The sequence below is a fragment of the Tachyglossus aculeatus genome, chromosome 3 (assembly GCF_015852505.1).
Source record: "Tachyglossus aculeatus isolate mTacAcu1 chromosome 3, mTacAcu1.pri, whole genome shotgun sequence".
In the NCBI taxonomy this organism is placed as follows: domain Eukaryota; kingdom Metazoa; phylum Chordata; class Mammalia; order Monotremata; family Tachyglossidae; genus Tachyglossus; species Tachyglossus aculeatus.
This window is the reverse complement of record NC_052068.1, coordinates 88175003-88201671: the sequence shown is the minus strand read 5'-3', so window position 1 is coordinate 88201671 and position 26669 is coordinate 88175003. Positions and strand designations below refer to the sequence as shown.

The 26669-nt window shown below is 45.3% G+C and overlaps 1 protein-coding gene and 1 non-coding gene across 2 annotated transcripts in view; both read right to left on the bottom strand.

The window, feature by feature from the left end:
- ZBTB7C (zinc finger and BTB domain containing 7C) overlaps positions 1 to 26669 on the bottom strand; it is a 399260-nt gene that overhangs the window by 141234 nt on the left and 231357 nt on the right. The window lies entirely within an intron of this gene.
- LOC119926351 lies at positions 8272 to 8409 on the bottom strand. Its single transcript, XR_005450236.1, has one exon. It is a non-coding gene; the product is annotated as a small nucleolar RNA SNORA7 (small nucleolar RNA).

The window sequence follows — 26669 nt, the reverse complement described above, 5'->3', positions numbered from 1 at the left end:
TTCCCCCACTAGGTCCTCATTTCCTCTTCTTCCACTCCCTTTTAAGTCGCTCTTGCACTTGGATTTGACCCATAGCAAGTGCTCCCTTAGCCCCACAGCACTTAAGTGCATATCCATAATTTATGTATTTATATTAATGTATGCCTCCCCATCTAGACAGTAAACTCATTGTGTCAGGGAATGTGTCAACTACCTCTCTCATATTTTACTCTTCCAAGCACTTAGTACAGTGCTCTGCAAACAGTAAGCACTCAGTAAATATAATCCATTGATTGAAAACAGCTGCTCTTGAAGAAAGAGGGGGATTGGTGCCTGAACGATTCAGACTGACTGATTAGAGTGCTGGGATTTTATGAATCAGTCAGTCAATCAATCAATCAGTGATAGTTAATAATTATGGTAGTGGTTAACAGCTTACTATGTGTCAAGCACTGTATTAAGCTCTGGAATGGATATAAGCAAATCGGGGTGGACACAGTTCCCTGTCCTATACAGGGCTTACAGTCTCAATCCCCATTTGACATACCTGAGGTAACTGAGGCACAGAGAAGTTAAGTGACTTTCCCAACATCACACAGCAGAAAGGTGGCAGAGTCAGGATTAGAACCCATGACCTCTGACTCCCAAGCCTGTACTCTTTCCATTAACTGCTTCTCATTGCCACGCTGCTTCTCATATCTGCTCTCTAGATAGATAGATAGATAGATGCTCTCTAGATCGATAGATAGATAGACATGTACTTTCTGCATCTCAAGAGATATTTGTTGAGTGCTTACTGTGTAAACTTTTCTAGTTATCTCATCCACTGCCTTTGTCTTTATTATCCCTAGGTGGTGAAGGTACTCAGAGAATGACTGTAAGCTCTTCCTCTAGTCTGTAAACCCCCTGTGGGCATTCATTCATTCATTCAATCGTATTTATTGAGCACTTACTGTGTGCAGAAGACTGTACTAAGCGCTTGGGAAGTACAAGTTGGCACATATAGAGATGGTCCCTACCCAACAGCGGGCTCACAGTCTAGAAGGGGGAGACAGACAACAAAACAAAACATATTAGAATGTGTCTACCAACTCTGTTAGATTATACTCTCCCAAGTGCTTAGTACAGTGTTCTGCACACAGCAGGTACTCAATAAATATAATTGATTGATTGATAACTTAATAAAGAAGTAATGTGGCCTAGTGGATAGAGCATGGGCAGGGAAGTCAGAAGGACTTGGGTTCTAATCCTGGCTCTGCCACCCGCCTGCCATGTGACCTAAGGCAAGTCACTTCATTTCTCTGAGCCTCAGTTGTCTCATCAGTAAAATGGAGATTAAGACTGTGAGCCCCACGTGGGACATGACTATGTCCAACATGAATAACTTTTAGCTACTCCAGTTCTTAGAGCAGTGTTTAGCACATAGTAAGGTCTTAACAAATACCATTATTGTTATTATTATTATTATTATTATTACTAATAATAAGATTGACCAATGAGGTCTTGGAATGTCTTCATCTCACTGATTCATTCATTCATTCATTCAAACATATTTATTGAGAGTTTACTGTGTGCAGAGCACTGTACTAAGCACTTGGGAAGTACAAGTTGGCAACATACAGAGATGGTCCCTACCCAACAGCAGGCTCACAGTCTAGAAGGGGGAGACAGACAACAAAACAAAACATATTAACAAAATAAAATAAATAGAATAAATATGTACAAATAAAATAGAGTAATAAATACGTACAAACATATATACATATATACAGGTGTTGTGGGGAGGGGAAGGAGGTAAGGCAGGGGGAATGGGGAGGGGGAGAGGAAGGAGGGGACTCAGTCTGGGAAGGCCTCCTGGAGGAGGTGAGCTCTCAGTAGGGCTTTGAAGGGATGTGGAGGCACACATTAAACACTTAGGAAATATCATTTAAAAAAAATAAAAAAGAAGGTAACGGAGGTCAGAGAGGTTAAGTGACTTGCCTAAGGCCATACAGCAAATTGCCAGCAGAACCACAAGGCCCCAGCTTTTCTGACTCCCAGTCCAACATTCTCTCCATGGGACACAAACTGCAGCATTTGTCCATTTCCCTCAGTCTGGATAGGCAGAGAAAAAGAGTCTGGACCAAGATCCATGGAACAGGATGTCAGCAACAATCTGAGGGACTCTAGAATACATAGTTAGAGATACCAACCACCAAAATTCATCTCCAGCAAGAGGTTTCTCTTGATTTAGTTCTCCTGAGGACTGGGAGCTTTCTGTTTACAGGGAGCACTCTGGCCCCTCGGCTAGGTATTAAAGGACTCATGTGAAAAGCATCAGTCTCATACACCTCCCCACCCAGGCAGATTAGCCTCCACACAATACAGTGGTAGTGACTGCAAAGGAGTATCCCAGTGCAGAGTCATTGCAGTGTTAAAACAGATGGTTTAACGCCTCTACACAGTAAGCTTTTTTTAATGGAATTTGTCAAGTGTTTATTACGTACCAAGAACTGTACTAAGCACTTGTGTAGATACAAGCTAATCAGGTTGGACACAATCTATATTCCACCTGGGGCTCACATTTTAATCCCCATTTTACAGAGGAGGTAACTGAGGCACAAAGAAGTGAAGTGACTTGCCCAAGGTCACACAGCAGCTTGTGGTGGAACTGGGATTAGAATCCAGGTTCCCTGACTCCCAAACCTGTGCTCTAATCATCAGGCCAAGCTACTTTTCTCGTAGGCAGGGAATGTGTCTGCCAACTCTGTTGTATTGTACTTTCTCAGGAGCTCAGGACAGGACTCTGCAAACAGTAAGCGACCCATAAATACCACTGATTGATCAACTGAGAAGGCTCTACCTGGCTGAGTCCCATCTGATCGTCTTGAATCTACCCCGGCACTCAACATCGTGCTTGGCAACGAATAGGCACTTAATAAATATTATCATTAAGATAATCAGGCAGGGATCACATCTATTAACTTTCATTCATTCATTCATTCATTCAATCGTATTTATTGAGCGCTTACTGTGTGCACAGCACTGTACTAAGCACTTGGGAAGTACAAGTTGGCAACATATAGAGACAGTCCCTACCCAACAGCGGGCTCACAGTCTAGAAGGGGGAGACAGAGAACAAAACAAAACATATTAACAAAATAAAATAAATAGAATAAATATGTCCAAATAAAATAGAGTAATAAATATGTACAAACATATATACATGTGCTGTGGGGAGGGGAAGGAGGTAAGGTGGGGGGATGGGGAGGGGGAGGAGGGGGAGAGGAAGGCGGGGGCTCAGTCTGGGAAGGCCTCCTGGAGGAGGTGAGTTCTCAGTAGGGCTTTGAAGGGAGGAAGGGCGCTAGCTTGGCGGATGTGCGGAGGAAGGGCATTCCGGACCAGGGGGATGACATGGGCCGGGGGTCGACGGCAGGACAGGCGAGAACGAGACACGGTGAGGAGATTAGCGGCAGAGGAGCGGAGGGTGCAGGCTGGGCTGTAGAAGGAGAGAAGGGAGGTGAGGTAGGAGGGGGCAAGGTGATGGAGAGCCTTGAAGCCGAGGGTGAGGAGTTTTTGCCTGATAGGAGTTTTTGCCTGATATAACTCTATTATACTCTCCCAAACAGTTAGTATATCCCTCTACATGGAGTAAGATCACTGATTTCTTGATGATAATAATAACAATGACAACCATAAAAATAGTACCAGTATTTATTAAACACTTTCTACATATCAAGCACTGTATTAAGCACTGGGGTAGATACAAAGTACTCAGGTCAGAAGAGGTCCCTGGCCCCAACCACGGTTCACATTCTTAGTATAAGGGAGAACAAGCACACTGAATTCCTATTTTACAGAAGAGGAAACTGGAGAACTGAGAAGTTAACTGTCTTGTCCAGAGTCAAGCAGCAGGCAAGTGGTGGAATTGGGATGAGAACACAGGTCCTCTGACACCCAGTCCCATGCCCTTTCCACTAGGCCATGATGCTTGATATTCACTTGACGCTAGCTTCTCAGCTTCCTCCCCAAGTCAGACTCCCAACTGAACAAAACCTTCAGCTGGAGTGCCGATGGAGTAGCTTTATAAGTAGCTGTATGTCTTTGCATTTAAAATGGTGTTCTTCTTGGCTCCCAGTCTTTTTCCTTCAATTTCATGCAAGGCATAAATTATGACAAGGTTGATTATTATGGCTAATATAATGCAATCACCTTCCCCAGTGAGACGTCACCCTGCCTTGCAAATGTCTTCCTTAAACCTGTAAGCTATTCCCTCTCTACCTTGCTTCAAGCCTCTCTCCTCTCTCTGCCACCATTTACGATTGCATTTCCTATGTGCATTAAGCCTTTCTTCCTCAATCTTTGCAAAATACAACCAATGGAAGACACAAGCCGCCTAGTACTACGTTCTTCCTAATAAGATAAATGAAATATCCTCCAAGCTAGGTTTGGAAGATGCAAAGAAACATAAAAGCAGCCGACAAACAGTTCCATGTTAATATATCTGAACTAGGTATTATTTATTGTTTCGTTAGCATTTATATGACCCTTTATATCTTCAAAGGGCTTTAATTAGACCTTCTTCTCCATTCCAGGATAAGCTCAGGTCCAACACAGATCATTTCATTTTTGTTGTAATCTCTTTATACCCCATTAATCTTCATCTGGCTTCCATCGGCTATGTGTACCCCACAGGTTTAATCTAGGACCCTGATGTATCTTTCAGATTTAGTGCTCGGTGCATTTGTAACTTCTAGTTCAGTCTGAACATCGGATGGACAAACCAACGACGATGCCTTTGATGGAATTCAGATTCTGTCTCCTCAATTCTTCCTGCTCTCCTTCCCTCAGCTGGTGGGAGCCACAGAGGGGCCCCAGGAGTGATTTAAAGAAAGTAAATCGAAGAGTCAAAATGTATATTAAAAGTTCAGGAGATCTCTGGGGAAAGCCAGTTCTAGTTGCAGAGGCAGGGGTAGAAATTCAAAGGCTAGTCACGTTCACATGGATTTCTTGCTAGGCCTGGAAATTTCCTTCGTTGGAAGTCTTTATGCTGAAACACCCCCTATTCCTCAGGGCATGCCCTGGTGGGACCCCAGCAGGGTCGAGGAGATGGAGAGGAAAAAACTGTGTCAGCAGACCACGTAGGGGGTTGGAGGCCTGCAGGGGAAAGCACCTTCTCTGTATTATCTCTGCCTCTCAGAGAGCCCCACTTTTATTTTTCCAGCCTGGTTGAATCAGACTTTTCACAGAATGAGCAAATCCTGCTCAAAAAAGTGCTACATCTCCAGCTCTGATCTCTCTCCTTCTCTGCAGTGTCACATTTCCTCCTGCCATCCCTATGTGGATGTCCTGCCTACTTCTCAAACTTAACATGTCTAAAAGAGAACTCTTTATCTTCCCACTCAAATCCTGCCCTCCTCCTGACATTCCCATCACTGTAGACAGCACCATCATCCTTCCTGTCTCACAAGCCCATAATCTCAGCCATTATCCTTGACTCCTCTTTCTCATTCAACCCACATATTCAATCCATCACTAAATTCTGTCTGTTTTACCTTCACAACATCACTAAAATCTGCCCTTTCCTCTCCATCCAAACTGCTACCACGTTAATCCAATCGTTTATCCTACCCTGCCTTGATTACTCTATCAGCCTCCTTGCTCACTTCCCTTCCTCCTGTCTCACCCCACTCCAATCCATACTTCACTTTGATGCCCAGAACATTTATATACAAAAACATTCAGTCCATGTTTCCCACTCCTCAAGAGTGGTCGCCCATCCATCTCTGCATCAAACAGAAACTCCTCACCATTGGCTTTAAAGCACTCAATCACCTTCCCTATCCTACCCCACCTCACTACTCTTCTACTAAAATCCAGCCCCCACACTGCACTCCTCTAATGCCAACCTACTCATTAAACCTCAGTCTCATCTATCTTGCCACTGACCACTCACCCAAAGCCTGCCTCTGGTCTGATATGCCCTCCCTCTTCATATCAAATGGACAATCACTCTCCTTATGTTCAGAACCTTATTGAAAGCACATCTCCAAGAAGCCTTCCCAGACTAGGCCCTCATTTCTTCTTCTCCCACTCTCTTTTAAGTTGCCCTTGCACTTGGATTTGCACCCTTTATTCACCCGTCCCTCAGCCCCACAGCACTTATGTACGTAAGCCTAATTTGTTTATATTAACGTCTGTGTCCCCTTATTGACTGTAGACTCGTTGGGGGCAAGAAACATGTTTATTAACTCTGTTTTACTGCATCCTCCCAAGAGCTTAATACGTGCTCAATAAATAGGATTGATTGATTCATTAATGCACCTAATTAATGTCAGCTTGTTCTTTTCAGGTTGCCAAGGGGGCACCTGGGTATGTTTGAGTGTCATCAGTGGCTGCCCTAGTTGTCAGTGTCAGCATTTTCCTGCAATCCTGAAGGTTCTGTAACATAGCTGCCCTGAACTCCCTTTCGGCAGAGGACCGGGGGAAAAGGTTAATGGAGAAAACAGCTCCACTCTTCTCCTGCCCCCCAACCCCCCATCCCTTCTCTGTGCCTCAGTTACCTCTTTGGTAAAATAGGGATTAAGACTGTCAGCCCTGGGACAGGCTGTGTCCAACTTGATTAACTTGTATCTATCCCAGCGCTTAGTACATTTCCTGGCACGTAGTAAGTGCTTAACAAATACCATAGAAAAGTGTGTTTTTGAGTACACCCAACCATTAATCATGTACTTGGGGACAGAGCCATGAATAATTGAAATTCATAGGTCTAACTTGATACACCCTCTTGCTCCCTCTTATTGTCTGACTTTTAGTCAGCTAAACCCTTTCCCTGGGTGATTTATTAAGGAACTAAACTGATGAAACAATCAACCAAGGAATCAATCATATTTATTAAGCACTTACCCTGTGCACTTGAAAGGGTACAATGTAACACACTCTTTACCCATAACAAGCTTACATTCTATAAGATGACATTACAGTCTAGAGAATGGTCTAGAAACAGTCTAGAAACTGATGATCTCCACCCTCCCCCACCTCCCCATCTTCCGTTGGAGGAACTGAAGGGTAAGAAAATGACCAAAAGGCAGACTATGAGAGGAAGAAGGACAGCAAGACCAATGGATAGATCACAGTCCTGGGAATCAGAAGGACCTGGGTTCTAATCCCAGCTCTACCACTTGTCTGCTGTGTGACCTTGGGTAAGTCACTTCACTTCTCTGTGCCTCAGTTACCTCATCTGTAAAATGAGGATCCAGTCTTTATTTCACTCTGCTGCCTGGATCATTTTTCTACAAAAATGTTCAGGACATGTCACCCTGCTCCTCAAAAAACTCCAATGGTTGCCCATCCACCTCCACATCAAACAAAAACTCTTCACCATTGGCTTTAAAGCTCTCCACCACCTTACCCCCTCCTACTTCATCTTGCTTCTCTCCTTCTACAACCCAGCTCTTACACATTTCTCACTGTGCCTTGATCTCATCTGTCTTGTTGCCAACCCCTAGCCCATGTCATGCATCTAGCCTGAAACACGACCTCTCCTCAAATCTGACAGACAATTACTCTCCCCCCTTCAAAGCCTTACTAAAGGCACAATCTCCTCCAAGACACTTTCCCTGACTAAGCCCCGCTATTCCTCATCTCCCACTCCCTTCTCTGTCGCCCAGACTTGCTCCCTTTGTTCTTCCCCATTCCAAGCCTCACAGCATTTTTGCACATATCTGTAATTTTATTTATTTGTATTGATGTCTGGCTCCCCCTCTCTAGACTGTAAGCTCATTGTGGGCAGGGTGCATTGTACTCTTCCAAGTACTCAGTACAGTGCTCTGCACATAGTAAACGCTCAAAAAATGATTGAATGAATAAATGAATAAATGAATGTGGGACAGGGACTTAGTCCAATCCAATTACCTTGTAAATGTCCCAGTGCTTAGAACAGTGCCTGGTATACAATAAGCACTCAATAAATACCACAATTATTATTATTGGAGGGTATATAATAAGCCCTTGAATAATGAATTATCACTCTAAGTTGTCATGGACAGGGAGCGTGCCTACCAAGTCAGAGGTACCATGCTCTCCCAAGTGCTCAATTTTGTCTTATGCCGTCGAGTCGTTACCGACCCATAGCAACACCACGGACACATCTCTCCCAGCTCTCCATCTGCAATCGTTCTGGTAGTGTATTCATAGAGTTTTCTGAGTGAAAATACGGAAGTGGTTTACCATTGCTGCTTTCCACACAGTAAACTCAAGTCTCCGCCCTCGACTCTCTCCCATGCCGCTGCTAACCAGCATGGGTGAGTTTTGACTTGTAACATATTGCCTTCCACTTGCTAGCCACTGGCCAAACTAGGAATGGAATGGGTAGGCCTCTGCTTGACTCTCTCTCCCGTAGCCAAGACTGGTAGAATACTGGAAAATCTCCAGGTGTGACCCTGAGAGGGGAAGTGCTCAAAACAGAGCACCAATGAAGATGATGATAACCTGTTTAGGATCTCCTATCCCAAGTGAAGTCAGTTCTGGGGCCCTCATTTTCCCAAGGAAATGTCTAGGCCACACCCACAGGATATTCACAGGCCCTTGCAAATAGGTACCTGCAGGAGCCAACATGTCTTTGCAGGAGGCACAGCCTTTAAGATGTTAGGTGCATCTAATGCATGAACAACTTTCAGAATAATTCATCATTCACACCTGGCACTCCCTAGTCTGGCAAACTCAGAATTAGTCTTGCATCCAAATTTATAGGCATTTGAAAATCTGAGCTGGGATGGTCTAGAAATGCAGACACCATTGCTCAGGGTAATGTCGCTGAATACACACCCCCATTGCAAACTACTGTGGGAAGCCCCAAATGCAACAGAATTAGTTTAAGTCCAAAGTTTATCCTCTTTTATTCCAAAACAAGCGGTTCCCCACTGTGAGTCTCTGAATAATGGCTTCTGGAGGAACAAACCCCCCCAAAACTCCTGCAAGAATATGTGGATTTTTTTATGGCTTATGTTAACCACTTATTATGTGTCAAACGCTGTCCTAAGCACTGGTCTAGGTACAAATTAATTAGGTCAGGCACAGTTCCTCTCCTACGTGGGGTTCACAGTCTAAGTAGGAATAGGAGGGAGAACAGAAATTGAATCTCCATTTTACAGTTGAGGGAACTGAGGCCCAGAGAAGTTAAATGATTGGCCCAAGGTCACACAGGAAGCAAGTGGCAGAGCCAGGATTGGAACCCAGGTCCTCTGACTCTCAAGCCCATGCTCTTTCTACTAGACCATGTTACTCCCCAATTTAAGGAGAGCAAACCTAGGACAATTGGTGACATGGGTATTCTCTGTCCTAAGCAGGGAGCAGGGCCACCAGTTGGCTGAGGAGCTCCAAGCCCTCCTTGCTGACAAACTCACTAACCTTGGTCACCAATCCCATATGGCACCTCACCACACCCTCCTCTCATCCACATGGGGACTGGAGCATCAGGAGGCTTGCAGGAGATTTTTTTAGAGAGAAGAATGCTGGAAAATAATCATAATAATGATAATAACTGTGATATATCTTAAGGGTAGATACTAAGAACAGTGCTAAATACTAGGGGAGATACAATACAATCAGCTCAGAAACTGTCTGTCCCACATGAGGCACACAGTCTAATGGAGAGAGAGAACAGATATTTAATCTGCATTTTACAGAGGAAACTGAAGCACAGAGAAACTATATAACCATTAAAATAAATTGCAGATAGGATAGGGTATGTGCCTAAGTGCTGTGTGGTTGTGGGGTAAAGTGCTTCATGGGGCCAGACTCAAGTGCATATTTGGACAGGGAATGTGTCTACTAACTCTGTTATATTGTACTCTCCCAAGTGCTTAGCACAGTGCTCTGCACACAATAAGTGCTCAATAAATACCATGGATTGATAGGTGCTGCAGACGGGTCAGAAAATGGGAGGGTAGAAGATGAGAGATTAGTCCAGGGGAAGTTTCCTAGAGGAGGCGTGATTTTAATAGGGCTTTGGAGATGAGGAGACTCATGGTCTGCCAGATATGAAGAGGGAGATGAGAGATTAATTAGGGAAGACTTCCTAGAGGAGGTGTGATTTTAATGGGGCTTTGGAGATGAGGAGAGTAGTGGTATGCCAGATATGAAGAGGGAGGGAATTCCAGGCAGGAGGGAAGACAGGAGCAAGGGGTTGATGGCCAGAGACACGACTGAGGCTCACTAAGTTTGCTGATAGAAAAGTGAAGTGTGCAGGCTGGGTTGTAGTGAGAGAAGAGTGAGGATAGGTATAATTTATGGACATATCTCTAATTTATTTATTTATTTCCCTCTCAGGGTCACACGTGGAGAGTTTCCAGTACTCTACCAGTCTCAGCTATTGGAGGGAGAGTCAAGCAGAGGCCTACTCATTCCATTCCTAGACTGGTCAGTGGCTAATAAGTGGAAGGCAATCTACTACAAGTCAAAAATCACCTGTGCTGGGCAGCAGCGGCAGGGGAGAGAGTCAAGAGCGGAGACTTAAATTTACTGTGTGGAAGGTGGCAATGGTAAACCACTTCCGTATTTTTACCAAGAAAACTCAATGGATACACTACCAGAAAGCTGGAAGATGGAGAGCGGGGCTTTCTGGGAGACATGTGTCTGAGGTGTGGCTAAGGGGTCAGGAACGATTCAAAGTCATAAGACAAGACAATTTATTTATTACACATCTCTAATTTATTTATTTATATTAATGTCTGTCTCACCCTCTAGAAGGTAAGTTTGTTGTGGACAGGGAATGTGTTTGTTTATTGTTATATTGTACTCACCCAAGTGCTATGACAGTGCTCTGCACACAGTAAGTGCTCAAAAAGTTTGATTTAATGAATGAATGAATGATAGGTAAGAGAGGAAGAGAGAGTTGATCCTTGAGGACCGGAATCATGTCTATTTCCTCTATGGTACTTTCCCAAGTGCTTAGTACAATACTCTGCACATAATAAGCACTCGATAAATACCTTTGTTGGCTTGAAGTGATCTGCCCAAGGTCATATAAAAGGCAAGTAGCAGTGCTGGTAACAGCGTGACAGGGGAAGGGAGAGTCAGCCTTCTTCCCACATTGGTAGCCTTTCCTAGAGTGTGACCTGCACTTGGCGGGAGTCACGCTTTCAGGGTGCTGAGTGGGTGGGGGAAAGGAAGGTGTGAGGGTGAAAATGGCCAAAGCAGTCTAAGTGTGCTAGTCTCTCATCTCCCGCTCCCAATTTTCCTGCCCATCTGCATCATGGTTGAGGGGCTAATTTTAGAGGGCAAATGAAGAGAGGGGGAGGGAGAGAGAGAAGGAAAGAGAAAGGTGGAGGGAGACGGAGAAGGGAATGAGAGGAGCAGGGAGGGAAGAGAGACAGCCTGGCCATAGGAGGAGAGGGAGTGAGAACCAGTGAACTCAAAGGCCACTATGGGGCTTGGGCGAGTTCAGAGAACCCCCATGCACCCAGCCTGAAGTACCAGGCCAACGCCCCTTTAGCTGTCTAGCCGGTTTGGGCTGGTTTGGCCTACCTCTCCCCTCCCTGCCAGCCCCCGGCCCCCAACACATGAGAAAACGGCAACAGGAATGTGATGTAACCTCAAACACTCCGCATCGCTCCAAACTGAATATTACCTCAACCTTCCCCACCTCCTTCCCCCACCCTCTCTTCTCGGCCGCCTCCACCCCAAGTTCTCCTCTCAGCCGGGAATGTTTTTCTTAGCCTCTCCTACACATTTTCACACAGCTAGAGTGCCTCCGACCTCCCCACCCACCCAAGTTACCAGGGAGTCGGTGGGCTCTGATCTGCAGCTTGCCACCTATGGGATTAACCCCTCATTGGATGAAGCCCACTCTGACTCCCCCTTCCAAAAAACAGGAAACCAGATAAAGGGGATGTATGGAGGAGGTAGGGGAAGGAAGGGAAGAGAGGAGAAAGAAGAGGAGAAGAGAAGAAGAATCCCATCTGGAGCAAGCAGAGAACACTGGGCTTGTACGGCTTTTGGCAGCTGCTTTGGACTGCTCCTCCGATGCTCAGAAAATGAGAAAAAAATGTCTGTAGTTGGAGACAGCCCTGCTGCCTTATTTGAACAGCCCAGCCGGGAAGAAGCCAATGAACACGCTTCAGTCCCTTGTCCTCACACATTGAGTTAATTCTGATGTCTCTACTGAACACTTTCCCACGAATCTCAACCCGAATGGTAACAATAATATAACAATAAGCACTTACTAGGTGCCAAGCACTGTATTAAGTGCTGGAATAGATATAAGATCATCAGGTTCCCCATGGGGCTCATAATCTAAGTAGGTATTGAATCCCTATTTTGTGGGTGAGGGAACTGAGGCACAGAGAAGTTAACTGACTTGCCCAAAGTTGCACAGCAGACAAGTGGCAGACACAGAATTAGAACCCTGGTCCTCTGACTTCCAGGCCCATGTACTTTCCACTAGGCTATGCTGTTTTTCTAACCCCATCCTATGGTTTGATTTTTCAACAGATTGGGATAGTCTATAGTGTAACTGCATCTTCTTACATCACCTTCATCACAAGAAAGAAGAAAAAGATTGGAAGTTTCGCCAAGTCCTTATTCATCAGGGCGATTTAACCAGAACCCCTTTTCTGCAGTAGAATGAATTACTGAAAGTGAGCATGATGGTGACCCAATTGTCTTCTCTAAAATAATCCCATTTTTAAAGGATCCATTTCACACCACGGCAAGTCATTGCAGCTGTAACTGCAACTCCAAGTGCTTGGCTGTACCTTACTTTTTTTGCCACGATATTTTTTAAGTGCTTACTATGTTACAAACACTGTTCTAAGTGCTGGCACAGGTACATGTTAATTAGGTTGGACACATAGGGTTTGCAATCTAAGAAGAAGGGAGAACAGGTATGGAATCCCCATTTTACCGTTGAGGAAACTGAGGCACAGAAAAGTTAAGGGGTTTGCCCAAGGTCACGTAGCAAGCAATTTAGTACAGTGCTCTGCACACAGTAAGTACTCAATAAATACAATTGAATGAATGAACAAATGAATTGTCAGAGGCAGGATTAGAACCCAGATCCTCTGACTCTCAGGTCCATCCACTTTCCACTAGACCTCTCTGCTTCCTGACTTTCAATTTCCCTGATGTGGTCTCTCTGTGCAGAAGTGTATCTTCCCCATGTTCCATCCTCCCTTCGAGGTGGGCAGTCAACTGCTTCAGGCAAAATAATAGTTAATAATAATGTGTGGTATTTGTGAAGTGCCAGGCACTGTACTAACTGCTGGGGTGGATATGGAGCAGCGTGGCTCAGTGGAAACAGCACATGCTTGGGAGTCAGAGGTCATGGGTTCAAATCCAGGCTCCTCCAATTGTCAGCTATGTGACTTTGGGCAAGTCTCTTAAAAACAGTGCTTTGCACATAGTAAGCGTTTAACAAATGCCATCATCATCATTATTATTATTATTTATATGAGCAAATCAGGTTGGATACAGTCCCTGTTCCACATAGGGCTCACAGTTTTAATCCCCATTTTATAAATGAGGGAACTGAGGTCCAGAGAGGTGAAGTGACTTGTCCAAGGTCACACAGCAGACAGGTGGCGGACTGGGATTAGAACCCAGGTCTTTCTGACTCCCCGGCTCATGCTCTTTCCAATAGGCCCCGCTGCTGCTTCTCATGAAGAAGAGCCTTTAGTACCTTGACCCTGGGATTCCAAAACAACACATTCCAAAACATCCCCAGGCAAGGTTAGTGATGCCTTCGGGGCAGACAGAGAAACCCAGCACAATCAGACCTCCAGAGAACTGGAATCCTCCCCCAGTCCATTCTTCAGTCCAGCCAGTCAGAGCTCTTCCTTTTTAGAATTTCAGGATGGAAACTTCTCTCCGCTGGCATGTAATCTCACGGACACGATTCTGATAACTTTCTGACTTCCACATTGCTGACTGGTTTGAATGACAAGGGCCTAATTCATAGACACTTGCTCTCATCTTTGGTAATGTGGGTATAGTGATGATTGCCCTCACCCTGTTAGATGGGGGAGAATGAGTTTATTTTTTTATTATTGCACTGAGTCTCTGCAGCAGAGCAGAGAACAAGCATAAGTGCTCTAGAGGACGAGACCGGGTACCAGGAGAACTGGGTTCGAGTCTCCTTCTCCTCCTTCTCTCCTTCTCCAGCCCAGCCTGCACCCTCTGCTCCTCTGTCACTAACCTCCTCACCGTGCCTCATTCTCGCCTGTCCCGCCGTCGGCCCCCAGCCCACATCCTCCCCCTGGCCTGGAATGCCCTCCCTCCAAACATCCGCCAAGCTAGCTCTCTTTCTCCCTTCAAATCCCTACTGAGAGCTCACTTCCTCCTGGAGGCCTTCCCAGACTGAGCCCCCCTTTTCCTCTCCTTCTCCCCATCCCCCCGGCCCTACCTCCTTCCCCTCCCCACAGCACCTGTACATATATTTGTACAGATTTATTACTGTATTTATTTCACTTGTTCATATTTACTATTATATTTATTTTGTTAATGATGTGCATCTAGCTTTAATTCTACTTGTTCTGATGACTTGACACCTGTCCACATGTTTTGTTTTGTTGTCTGTTTCCCCCTCCTAGACTGTGAGCCCATTGTTGGGTAGGGACCATCTCTATATGTTGCCAACTTGTACTTCCCAAGTGCTTAGTACAGTGCTCTGCACACAGTAAGTGCTCAATAAATACAATTGAATGAATGAGTCATTGCCCCGCCATTGGCCTGCTGTGTGACTTTGAGCAAATTACTTAACCTCTCTGAGCCTCAGCTCCTCATCCATAAAAGAGGGACAAATCACATGGTAAGCCCTATGTGGAATAAGGAGTTTGTCTAATTCCATAGCCTTGTTTCAACCCCAGCACTTAGAGCATTGTAAGCCCTTAATAAATGACCTTATTAACACGATTTTGAGTTTTAACAGCGGGCTGCTAAACCAATATAATTCATTCATTCATTCAGTCGTATTTATTAAGTGATTACTGTGTGCAGAGCATCGTACTAAGCACTTGGGAAATCACAATACAACAATAAAGAGGGGCAATCCCTGCCTACAATGAGCTTGCAGTCTAGTGGGGCGGGGGAGACAGACATTAATACAAATAAGAAGACATCAATATAAATAAATAAAATCACAGATATATACACAACTGCTGAGGGGCTGGGAAGGGGGAAGAACAAAGGCAGCAAGTCAGGGCAACACAGAAAGGAGTGAGAGATTATGCAAGTCTTATTCCCACTGTACACAGTCAGAGGACCTGGGATCTAATCTCGGCTCCACCACATGACTGCTGTGTGACCTTGGGCAAATCACTTAAATACTATGTGCCTCAGTTCGCTTATCTTTAAAATGGGGATGAAGACTGTGAGCCCCATGTGGGACAGGGACTCTGTATCCACCTCAGAGCTTGTATCCACCCCAGAGTTTAGGACAGTGTCTGACAGTAAGCACTTAACAATGCACACATTTTCACAAAGATCATGCCTAAATATCCAGTCTTAGAACTGAGGCTGGTCTGTCATCCTGAATGTGAGATTCCAGGGTCATTTCCATATGTGGAGCACTCAAATGAGCACTTGGGAGGACAGTGGAGGGATAAAGCATAGTTCCTGCCCCCAAAGAGCTTTCACTCTAATGGATATAATGTCAAGCCCCAACCTAACGTACTGGCAATAATGGTATTTGTTAAGTGCTTGCTATATACTAAGTACTGTATTAAGTGCTGAGGTAGACAAAAGATAATCAGGTTGGACAAAGTCTCTGTCCCATTTGGGGCTCATAGTTTAAATAGAAGGGGAAGCAGGTATTGAATCCCCATTTTACAGGTGAGACAACTGAGGCACAGAAAAATTAAGTGATTTACCCAAAGTCACATGGCAGGCAAGTGGCAGAGCCAGGTATTAGAACTCAGATCCTCAGACTCCAAAGACTTTCCACTAAGCTGATTGGGCCAAATAGGCAAATATAGATGACTTTAGGGAGCCACCCACCTCTGGCCCTTCCTTCAAGCCCAAAACTCAGAAGCAACAGCAGCAATTTTACCTGATTGCCAAAGGAAATGGGGGAAATAAATTCTTAAAATGTTTTTATTGTAGTCAATTTTCTCTGATTCCTGTTCCTGCTTCAGGCTTGGAGATCCACTCCTTTCTTCTATAACATGGGTTTTCACTGTGCATTTGAGATAGAACACTGCTATGGAATTAGGGAACATTCTTCCAACAGTGTAAGTCTATCTTGAGAGACTATTATTGGTCTTGTTATTGTTATTACTATTATTATCATAGTTATTATCATTATTATTATTTTGGAGAACTGAAACTGGTGGCTCTTTCTGTACTTTATTGCTAAGACCAGTTTAACACCTTCAAAATGGACTTGGAAGACCGATCAAACTGTAGACTTTATTGAGTGCCTACTGTAGACAGACATAATGATAATGGTGGTATGTGTTAAATGCTTACCATGTGTCAAGAAACTGTACTAATCACTGAAGTAGATACAAGAAAATCAGGACAGACACAGTCCCTGTCCCTCATCAGGCTCACAATCTATGTAGGAGGGAAAGCAATTATTGAATCTCCATTTTCCAGATGAGGAAACTGAGGCCCAGAGAAGTTAAGTGGAGGATTTCCCTGACTAAGCCCTATTTCCTCTTCCCCCTCTCCCTTCTGCATCACCCTTGTAGTTGGATTTGCATCCTTTGTTCACCTTCCCTTAGCCCCACAGTACATATCCATAATTTATTTATATTAATGTCTGTCGCCCCCTCTAGACTGTAAGCTCATTGTGTGCAGGGAACATATCTACCAACTCTGTCATATTATACTCTCCCAAGCACAGTGATGTTCACAGAGCAAGCATTCAAATAAATATGATTGATTGATTGAGTGATCAAATGACTTGCCCAAGTTCACATAGCTGTGTGACTTTGGGCAAGTCACTTAACTTCACTGTCCCTCTGTTACCTCACCTGTAAAATGGGGATTAGGACTGTGAGCTCCACGAGGGACAACCTGATTACCTTGTATCCCCCCCCTCCCCCCGTGCTTAGAACAGTGCTTAGCACACAGTAAGCACTTAACGAATACCATTATTATTATTATTATAGCAGACAAGTGGCAGAGCAGGGATTAGAACACAGGTCCTCTGGCTCCCTGACCTGTGCTCTTTTCACAAGACCACACTGCTACTCAGACACTACACTAAGCAATTTTTTGAGAATGCAGTGAAGAGAAAAGGTATGAGAGCCACTCTCCAAGAGTTTATAATCTAATGGAAGAAGGTTTTGCAGATGACACAAAATTCTTCTGGGTGGTGAACTGCCTCCCAGGCAGGGACAAACTGTGGAGCAACCTCATAAAACTGAGGGAGGATGCAGAATTACAGATGAACAGGCCACGTGATGACCTTATGGAAAGGGAATATCAGCTACACCTAAAATCAAGATGGGCTCTGACCTATCAGCCCTGACTCAGGAAAGAGATCATTGTCAACCGTTCCTTCAGATCATCAGTTTATTGTGTGGTAGTGGCAAAGGACGATAAAATACTGGGCGCCACCAGGAAGGTGAGAGAAAATAAAACAAAAGGTTAAGCCCTGCCCTAGGTTAAACTGTGACAGAACTGTACTTTAGGAAAGGTATAGTTGGAAAAGGTTCAGAAAAAGACGAACGAGGTGATCAGGGTAATGGGGAAGATTGTAAATGAGGCTAGTCTGAGTAGGCTTAGACTCTTCCAGAGGGGACAAGATTGAAGTTTACAAAATTGCAAAGGGTGTGGACAGAGCGAAACTCAATTGTTGCTCACTTTATCCCACAGCACCTGTTGAAATGTGACCGTGGGAGGCTCAAAACAATGGGAAATACTTCATCACTTAGGAGGGTTATAACATGCAACTCATGCTATTTGGAAATGATTTTTGTCTGTCTCCCTCTTGGATCGTGTCCTTTGTGAGGGCAGGGAGCTGTACCATGTTTTTTTTTTGTACTCTCCCAAGCATTTATTACAGTGCTTAGCATCAAGTAGACCTGCCTGCTGTGTGACTTTGGGCAAGTCATTTAACAACAGCTCTGTGCCTCAGTTTCCTTATCTGCAAAATGAGGATAAAATACCTGTTCTCCCCATCTCGCCTTGGACTGTGAGCCCCATCTGGGATAGGGACAGTGTCTGAGCTGATTGCATTGCATCAGAAGTAGCGTGGCTTAGTGGAAAGAGCATGGGATTGGGAGTCAGAGGTCGTGGGTTCTAATCCCAGCTCCGCCATTTGTCAGCTGTGTGGCTTTGGGCAACTCACTTCACTTCTCTGTGCCTCAGTTACCTCTTTTGTAAAATGAGGATTAAGACTGTGAGCCCCACCTGGGACAACTTGATAACCTTGTATCTCCCCCAAGTGCTTAGAACAGTGTACATAGTAAGTGCATAGTAAGCACATAGTAAGTGTTTAACAAATACCATCATTATTATTATTATTATTATTTTCTACCGCAGCATTTAGCACAGTTCTTGGCACTTAGTAAGCACTTAAGTAACACAATTATTAATACTGTTAATAACAGACACTCAAAAAAGCCCACCAATTGACTGAGGGTAGTAAGCAGATGGAATTTGTTCCCACAGTCCAAAAATATCAAGAAATTTGAGAAGGATAAGAATTCCATTATGGATTATTAGAAGGAAAGTTAGCAATGAGGAAGGAAAGGGAAAAGTTAGGGATGCAGGAGGATGGATACCCAGGAAGCAAACTATCACATGGTTCCTTTACACATTCGGTGGTCACCATGGTCAGAGACAGAATCCTGGGCTGGATAGACCATTGGTCTGATCTCTGACCTGGGTTGAGACTTTTGGCTACCCACAGAGGAGGGAAAGCTGGCCACTGCTCATATGGTGCTGTGTGGGCAGCATTATGCATGACCTTATTATCTGGCCCTGTGCCTTTCCTCATCCCTGCCTTTACCTCTCCACACTTCACTCTGTGGTTTGCTCCCCTGAAAGCTTTCTGGAGCTTCCTTTCCCAGGCTCGGCTGGCCCCCCTGGCCCTGGACAGAGCAGCCTGCAGAGGATGATCAAGGAGGGTAGGAGGAGCAATTCAATGAGAGCCAAAGATTTGCTCCTAGCAGCCAGCTGCGATCCACCCAACAGGACGGAAGTCGGAGAGCTAAGCCAAGGACAAGGGCTGCAGAAGGCAGGGTGGAGAGGGGAAGCTACTGCATCTCCAAGATTCATCTTTCCAGGCCCCTTCCCCTCCCATCCGCCCCACTCTATCCATGTCTGGGGCTGGCTGGAGAGCACAGGACTGGGGACAGAGACAGGGGAGAAGTGGGGAAAAGGAAGGCTTCAAAATCAGGGATCAAGGAAACAGTGCGGCCGCTTGGAAAGAACACAGGTCTGGGAGTCAGAGGACCTGGGTTCTATTCCCAACTCCTCCACTTGTCAGCTGCATGTCCTTAGGCAAGTCACTTAACTTCTCTGGGCCTCAGTTACCTAATTTTCTTGAATCTACCACTGTGCTTTGTAATGTGCTTGGTACAAAGCAAAAACCCAACAAATACCATTTTGAAGAGACAGGCAAGGACACAGAAGTCTCTTGAGATAATCTGGTGATTATGGTAGGAAAAACTTTAGTTCTGGGAGACACGTCTACTGGGCATATTTGGGGATGCCTCCTCCCATGGAGAGCTATTATGATAATTTAGAATTGATGGTAAGAGTCCTCCTTTCTCAGCAACCTCTGTGATGTTTGAGTAAGAGGAGGGGAAACGGCATTCCTGACTTGGGGAGAGGGAAATGTCACGAGATCACAAGCACCTCAAGAGCATGGATCATGTCTTTTTTTTTTGTTGTTCTCTCCACAGAACATAGCATTGTGCTTTGCTCACAGAAGGGGTTGGGTTCCTACCGTTTGGTACCTAGTGTTCATTGAAGAACAATGCTTTGGTGAGGGAACAGTTATGGGTGAGGAGTCTGAGTGATGAGGGCAGGTGACTATAGGCTCATTGTGGGCAAGAAATATGTCTGGTATAGCGTACTCTCCCAAGCGCTTTACTACAGTGTACTGCACACGTAAGCACTCAGTAAATATGATTAAATGAACCAATGAACCAACAAATATTCCTGGAAATAAGGAGGGTTAGTCAGGAGGAGCCAGGGGCCAGCAAGGAGCACTCTGGGTTTCTTAAAACAGATTGGCATGATGCAATAAAGCTTTGATAAGCTGTTATATGAGGGACAGGCTGGAGGCAGAGAAAAAGGCAAGAGGTTGCTGAAGTCACCAGGCACAAGCCCGAGGGACAGAAAGAACTAGGACAGTGTGTGTGGGAATGGAGAGTAAGAGACAGCTCTGAGAAGCAGTGCTGAGGGATAATGAGGAGGGGCCTGCCACAGACTGGAATAAGGTTGTCCAAAGGGTGAAGGTGGTTTATGACACAGGTGATTTTATCTTTATGCGCCAGAGTGAAGGAGGAGTTGAAAAATGGAGGTGAGGTAGGACAGATCCACCAATTCTAGAGGCCTCCTGGAAGAACCTCTTCTGCCCCCACCCAACTCGGTGGCCAGCAACTTTGGTCACATCTCCCTTCCCCTGCAGCACAGGATACTGACTGACAGTGGGGGAAGCAACAGCAAGTAGGCTTGATAGACATATTGTTTGATTGAGGTCAGCAAATGAGCTGATCCCATTTTGTGGGTAGGTGGGGGGTGGTCTGGGAGCTTTCTCTTTGCCTTGAATTATGAAGGTGGAAAATGCCTGTCCCTTCACGGGGAACAAGCAGCCAGCATCTCTCGCCCTTCTGGTTGGCTGGGCCAGCGTGCCCTGGCAACCAGATATTGGAAACGGCTCTGGTGCATGGCTTTTCTGCTTCAAAATTGCATTAGCCTAAGGAGGCTCATTAAATGTAACTAACTTTCTCCATCTCCCTATCTCTTCCCAAGACCTTTGCGGTTGCTCTCGAGACACAGGCAGATGGGAGATATTCTACCCGATCAGAAGAGAGGACTGGGAGTGCAGGCTGACCAGAAAATAGGATGTGGCTGGATCCAAAGCAGGAGAGGGCAGGGATGGAAACTGATGGAAACTCAGGCCCCTGGTCTCTGAACCCACTCAAGTAGGAGAAAGTGGAGGTGACAAGATGGACAGCTCAGCAGCTACAAGGAAGTCAATACAACACAGTACTGGACTTTGGCTCGTTTAATGGGTCGGGAACTTGTCTGCTATCATACTGTACTTAGTAGAGTGTTCTGCACATAGGAAGTGTTCAATAAATACCTTTGATTTATTGATTAACAGATAATAATAATAATAATAATCATGGTGGTATCAGTTAAACACTTACTATATGCCAAGCACTGTTCTAAGCTCTGGGGTAGATACAAGGTAATCAGGTTGTCGCACATGGGGCTCACAGTCTTAATCCCCATTTTACAGATGAGGTAACTGAGGCACAGAGCAGTTAAGTGACTTACCCAAAGTCACACAGCTGATGAGTGGTGGAGCCAGGATTAGAACCCATGACCTCTGACTTCCAAGTCCGTGCTCTTTCCACTAAGCCACACTGCTTCTCCAAGAAACAATATTCCAGAAAAAATATCAAGAAGGTCATATTCTCTGGAGCAGGTTTCAGAGCTTTCCCTCCCACCCAAATCCTCCCTCTATCCCTGACCTCCATTCTAAATATGCCCCCCGCAGAAAGCTGCCAAGGAGAGGGGCAAGTGTGACGCTTCCAAAGCTGGCCCTGGAGCCAGTTGAGCAGCATGGATAGAGAAGCAGTGTGTCCTAGTAGATAGAACATGGGCCTGAGAGTCAGAAGGACCTGGGTTCTAATCTCATCTCCATTTGTCTGCTGTGTGACCTTGGGCAAGTAGCTTCACTTCTCTGTGCCTCAGTTACTTCATCCAAAAAATGGGAACAATACTGTGAGCCCCATGTAGAACACAGACTGTATTCAACCTAATTATCTGGTTATCTGCCCCAGCACTTAGTAAAGTGCCTGGCTTACAGTAGAAAGCTTAGCAAATGCCACAAAGAGAGTACAGTTCTTGGGCTGCAAGAGGATGTAGCGGCAGGGGGCCCTGGGAAGGGAAGGTGTGAAGAAGGGTTTCTGGGTAACACATACAGAGGGCACTGCTTGAGATGGATGGGTGGACTGGTGCAGCTGGGCTTCCAGATTAGATTCCGGGTCCGGATAATGCATCTCCACAAAGGCCAGCTGGGCTGACAACAAAATGGTGACTGATAATCCTGACTCGGAACAGCCCCTGTGAAAGTAAGTCAGGTTTCTTGGGGTTTGGATATCAGACGACTATTAGACTGCAAGACTTTAGGCAGGCTAATTTTAAACTTTTTTTGCACCTCAATTCCTTCAACCGTAACATGGAGGTAATCACCCCCACCTTTTGGAGATGTCAGGAGGTGTCCCAAAATCCAGGGAAATTCAGAAAACCACTGGACTGTAAAACTCCTTGAGGGCAGGGATTGTGCATGGCATTCTCCCAAGCGTTTACTACAGCATTCTGCACAAAGTGCTCAATAAATATTATTGATTGATTAATTGATTGATAGGTGATCAAACCATTTCTCATCATACTTATTTAAAGTGTTCTAGTGAGGAGCACATAAGCCAAGATTCATCAGATTCACACATCTTCCCAGCAAGGACAGCGAAACGTTTGGCTCATCTTTCATAATGGGAAAACCAAGCAGTGGAAAGCAGAGAGGTATTGAAAGCCAATAGAAAGTGAACCAAAATGAACAAAATGCAGATGAACCAAAACCAGTGCACATATGCACACGTGTGCACACACACATACATTCACACACACACACACACACACACACACACACACACACACACACACACACACACACACACACACACACACACACACACACACACACACACACACACACACACACCCCTAACAGCATCTCCAACATTCACCTAAAGACTGAGAGTGGCTGAGAACACCCGAATAATCTGTTGTTTGACAGATCAACCAATCCAAACTTGTCAAGCCTTGCACAGAACTTCAAGCCACTAAGATAGAACCTACACTCAGCGGGGAGGGCCTAGTTCAGAGCTTGGTTTGTGAGATGCAGAATCAATAATTAATTAAATAATAGCGAATCGATCATTCTTCAACTACGGGTTGAAGAAAGGAAACCAAAGGAGTTTTGCAAGGTACAGCGACTGTGCCGCATTATCTGTTTCCTTTAAGGAGATTGTTAGAAATTGCCAGATGAAGGGAATACAAGCCCCTTCCTGCAGTAATGGCAGAGTTACCCCGAGAACCTCGTGAAAATCGTTCACAAAAACAGGAGGCAGGACATATGACAGGTTAGTTTTCATGCTGTCCACTGCCTGATTTCTTTTAGGCCTCACCTCCCCAGGTTAGTTGTTATCTTTTCATTCATTCATTCATTCAATCGTATTTATTGAGTGCTTACTGTGTGCAGAGCACTGTACTAAGCGCTTGGGAAATACAAGTCGGCAACACATAGAGACAGTCCCTACCCAACAGTGGGCTCACAGTCTAAAAGTGGAAGACAGACAACAAAACAAAACATATTAACAAAATAAAATAAATAGAATAAATATGTACAAATAAAATAAATAAGTAGAGTAATAAATACGTACAAACATATATACATATACACAGGTGCTGTGGGGAGTGGAAGGGGGTAAGGCAGGGAGGATGGGGAGGGGGAGGAGAGGGAGAGGAAGGAGGGAGTTCAGTCTGGGAAGGCCTCCTGGTGGAGGTGAGCTCTCAGTAGGGCTTTGAAGGGAGGAAGAGAGCTAGCTTGCCAGATGTGCGGAGGGAGGGCATTCCAGGCCAGGGGGATGACGTGGACTGGGGGTCAATGGCGGGACAGGCGAGAATGAGGCACAGTGAGGAGATTAGTGGCAGAGGAGCGGAGGGTGCGAGCTGGGCTGTAGAAGGAGAGAAGGGAGGTGAGGTAGGAGGGGGCGAGGTGATGGACCGCCTTGAAGTCAAGGGTGAGGAGTTTTTGCTTGATGCATAGGTTGATTGGTAGCCACTGGAGATTTTTGAGGATGGGAGTGACATGCCCAGAGAACATCTTCAGTTAGATGTTTTGGCCATCGTACTGTTTTCATAAGGCATTTATTCAGTTCATTCAATCATATTTATTGAGCACTTACTGTGTGCAGAGCACTTTACTAAGTGCTTGGGAGAGTACAACACAACAATAAATGGACACATTTCCTCCAGGCAGTCCTGGAAGTCTTTCCCCATACACAAGGAGGTGTTCCGGATGGCCCAAATCTGCAGGATTGAAGCAGCATGGATAAAGCATGGGTCTGGGATTCAGAAAGGGAGGCACTGTGGTGCACTGGGAGAGCCGCAGCCCAGAAGTCAGAGGTCCTGGGTTCAAATTCTGCTTCTGCCACTTAAACCACTTAATTTCCCCATGCCTTGGTTCTTCAGTTGTAAAATGAGGATAATAATGCCTGAACCACACCTTCAAGGGGTGTTGTGAAGAGTAAGTAAAAATAACTAAAGTAAGGTGCTTTGGCAATAAAAGCACCAAATAGAAACTTAGGTATTATTACAGTGAGAAGCAGTGTTGCCTAGAGGCTAGTGCATGGGCCCGGGAGTCAGAAGGACCTGGGTTCTAATCCCAGCTCTGCCACTTGTCTGCCGTGTGACCTGAAGCAAGTCACTGCACTTCTCTACGCCTCAGTAACCTCAACAGTAAAATGGGGATTTAGATTGTAAGCCCCATATTGGACACAGACTCTGTTCTACCTGGTTACTTTGTATCTACTCCAGAGCTTAGAACATTGCCTGCACATAGAAAACATTTAATAAATACCATTTAAAAAAAAAGCACCAAAGACAAGAGTCTGCCTTATCATCAGTCTACACGCGAATGAGCCCACAGGCAAGATGCCCATTCTTGACTTTTGGCTTTCCAAAAATGAGTCTCCCCCGGGCCACCACCCCGATGGCTCAATTGAAGTGTCCCTGCTTCTTCCTCCATTTCTGTAGCTGTTTTCCCAGCTTCCGTTCCAAGCTCAGACCCCTAGTAACCTCCTCCACTCCCCTGTCCGATGTAGGCCGCACGGTTGGGTGGCCAAACACAACTGTCCTTTCAGTGCGGCCTCACTGGACTTGGGGCACGTCAGCTCTCTGCCCTTCGGGAAGTACAGAGTTCCACAGCTATGTTACGCTCTGATTCCAGCAATGCTGTTTCACCTTGCTCTCCCCACGTGGACTCTCCTGCCCCTTTCCTTATCGCTATTTCCAGAACTTTCCAAGGACTCGGGACATCCATCTTCAAAACTACCCTTGCTTCCCTCCTCCTCCCACCCCCTCCACCCCAGGCCCCTTCCTGTCCATTTCCTTTGACCGTTTCACCCCTTCACTCCCACTGCCCATCTATTTTGAGTCCTGGTTCCCTCTGCGGCTCCGTGTTCCACCCTCCCCCACCCCACTTCTGAATCATTCACTCCTCCGGCTTTCCTTTCCTCTTTGGCTCCTCACAGATTTTTCCTTTGAAAGATTCATGGCTGCTGAATACCTACAGTGCAGATACACCCCATTGCACCAGGCTGAAAAGCAGTGGATTCAAGGGAGGGAAAATGAGAAGAGGCAAGAAGCGGCAAGATACTGGCAGTTGCGGGATAAAGCAACGTGGAATAAGCAGCCTGGACACTGCATTTCAATAAACAGTGCGGTGCTACCTACACTGATCCACGTATATATTTTCATTTTTTTCCTGATAGAACAAACAAATTAGTAAGGATGGGTCTCTAAAGGATTAATGGTCACCAAAGTTTCTTGTTTCTTTTGTAGCAGCCAATGGCTCTCAAGGACTCTTAGAGAAGACACCAGGGCAATTACTATCTTATAGAATTACCCTGAATGGTATGTTTGAAGAGATAATTTTCTGTATTCTGCTTGGTTGAAAGTTTCCAGCGAAAGTAGCAACAGAAGGATAAAGGTGCCCACCCACATGAAGCGGTTTTAGCAGCTTCTCAGAGTGTTTCTGCATCAGAGGGGGAGAAAATGGTGACAAAGACTGAAAAACAAACTGATGCCTGGCTATGCCCTTGGCAGCTGACAAAATACACCCCCTCATCAGTCCCTGTTAATATTAGCTCCGTTCCTTGTTTCTGGCAATGGCTTAACCCAAACCGAGGCAAAGGAGATCCCGGTCCTCAGAGCGTGGAGCCTCGGGCATATGGGTTGTTGGGCTTAAGGCAACACAAGCTGGTTGTCTACACCAAACAGGCTGAACTCTCATGAAAGTCAGTCAATTTTATTTATTAAGTTCTTACTGTGTGCAGAGTACTGTGCTAAGCTCTTGGGAGAGTACAGAGCACTGTATTAAGTGCTTGGGAGAGTACAGTATAACAATAAACAGACCCATTCCCTGTCCATAATGAGCTTATAGTCTAGAGGGCCAGAAAGACAGTGATATAAATAAATAAACTGCAGGCATGTACATAAGTACTGTGGGGCTGGGTGGGGGGATGGATAAAGGAAGCAAGTCAGGAAGTGACATAGTACATGCATATTTACAATCAGGAAAATAAATGCAATTGTCTTTTGAGTAAATTTGGCATAACAGTAATAATTGGGGTATTTATTAAGGGGTTCCTGTGTGACAAACACTGTACTAAGCACTGGGGTAGATGCAATCTAAACAAACTGGATGAAGTTCTATCCTGCTTGGGGCTCACAGGGTA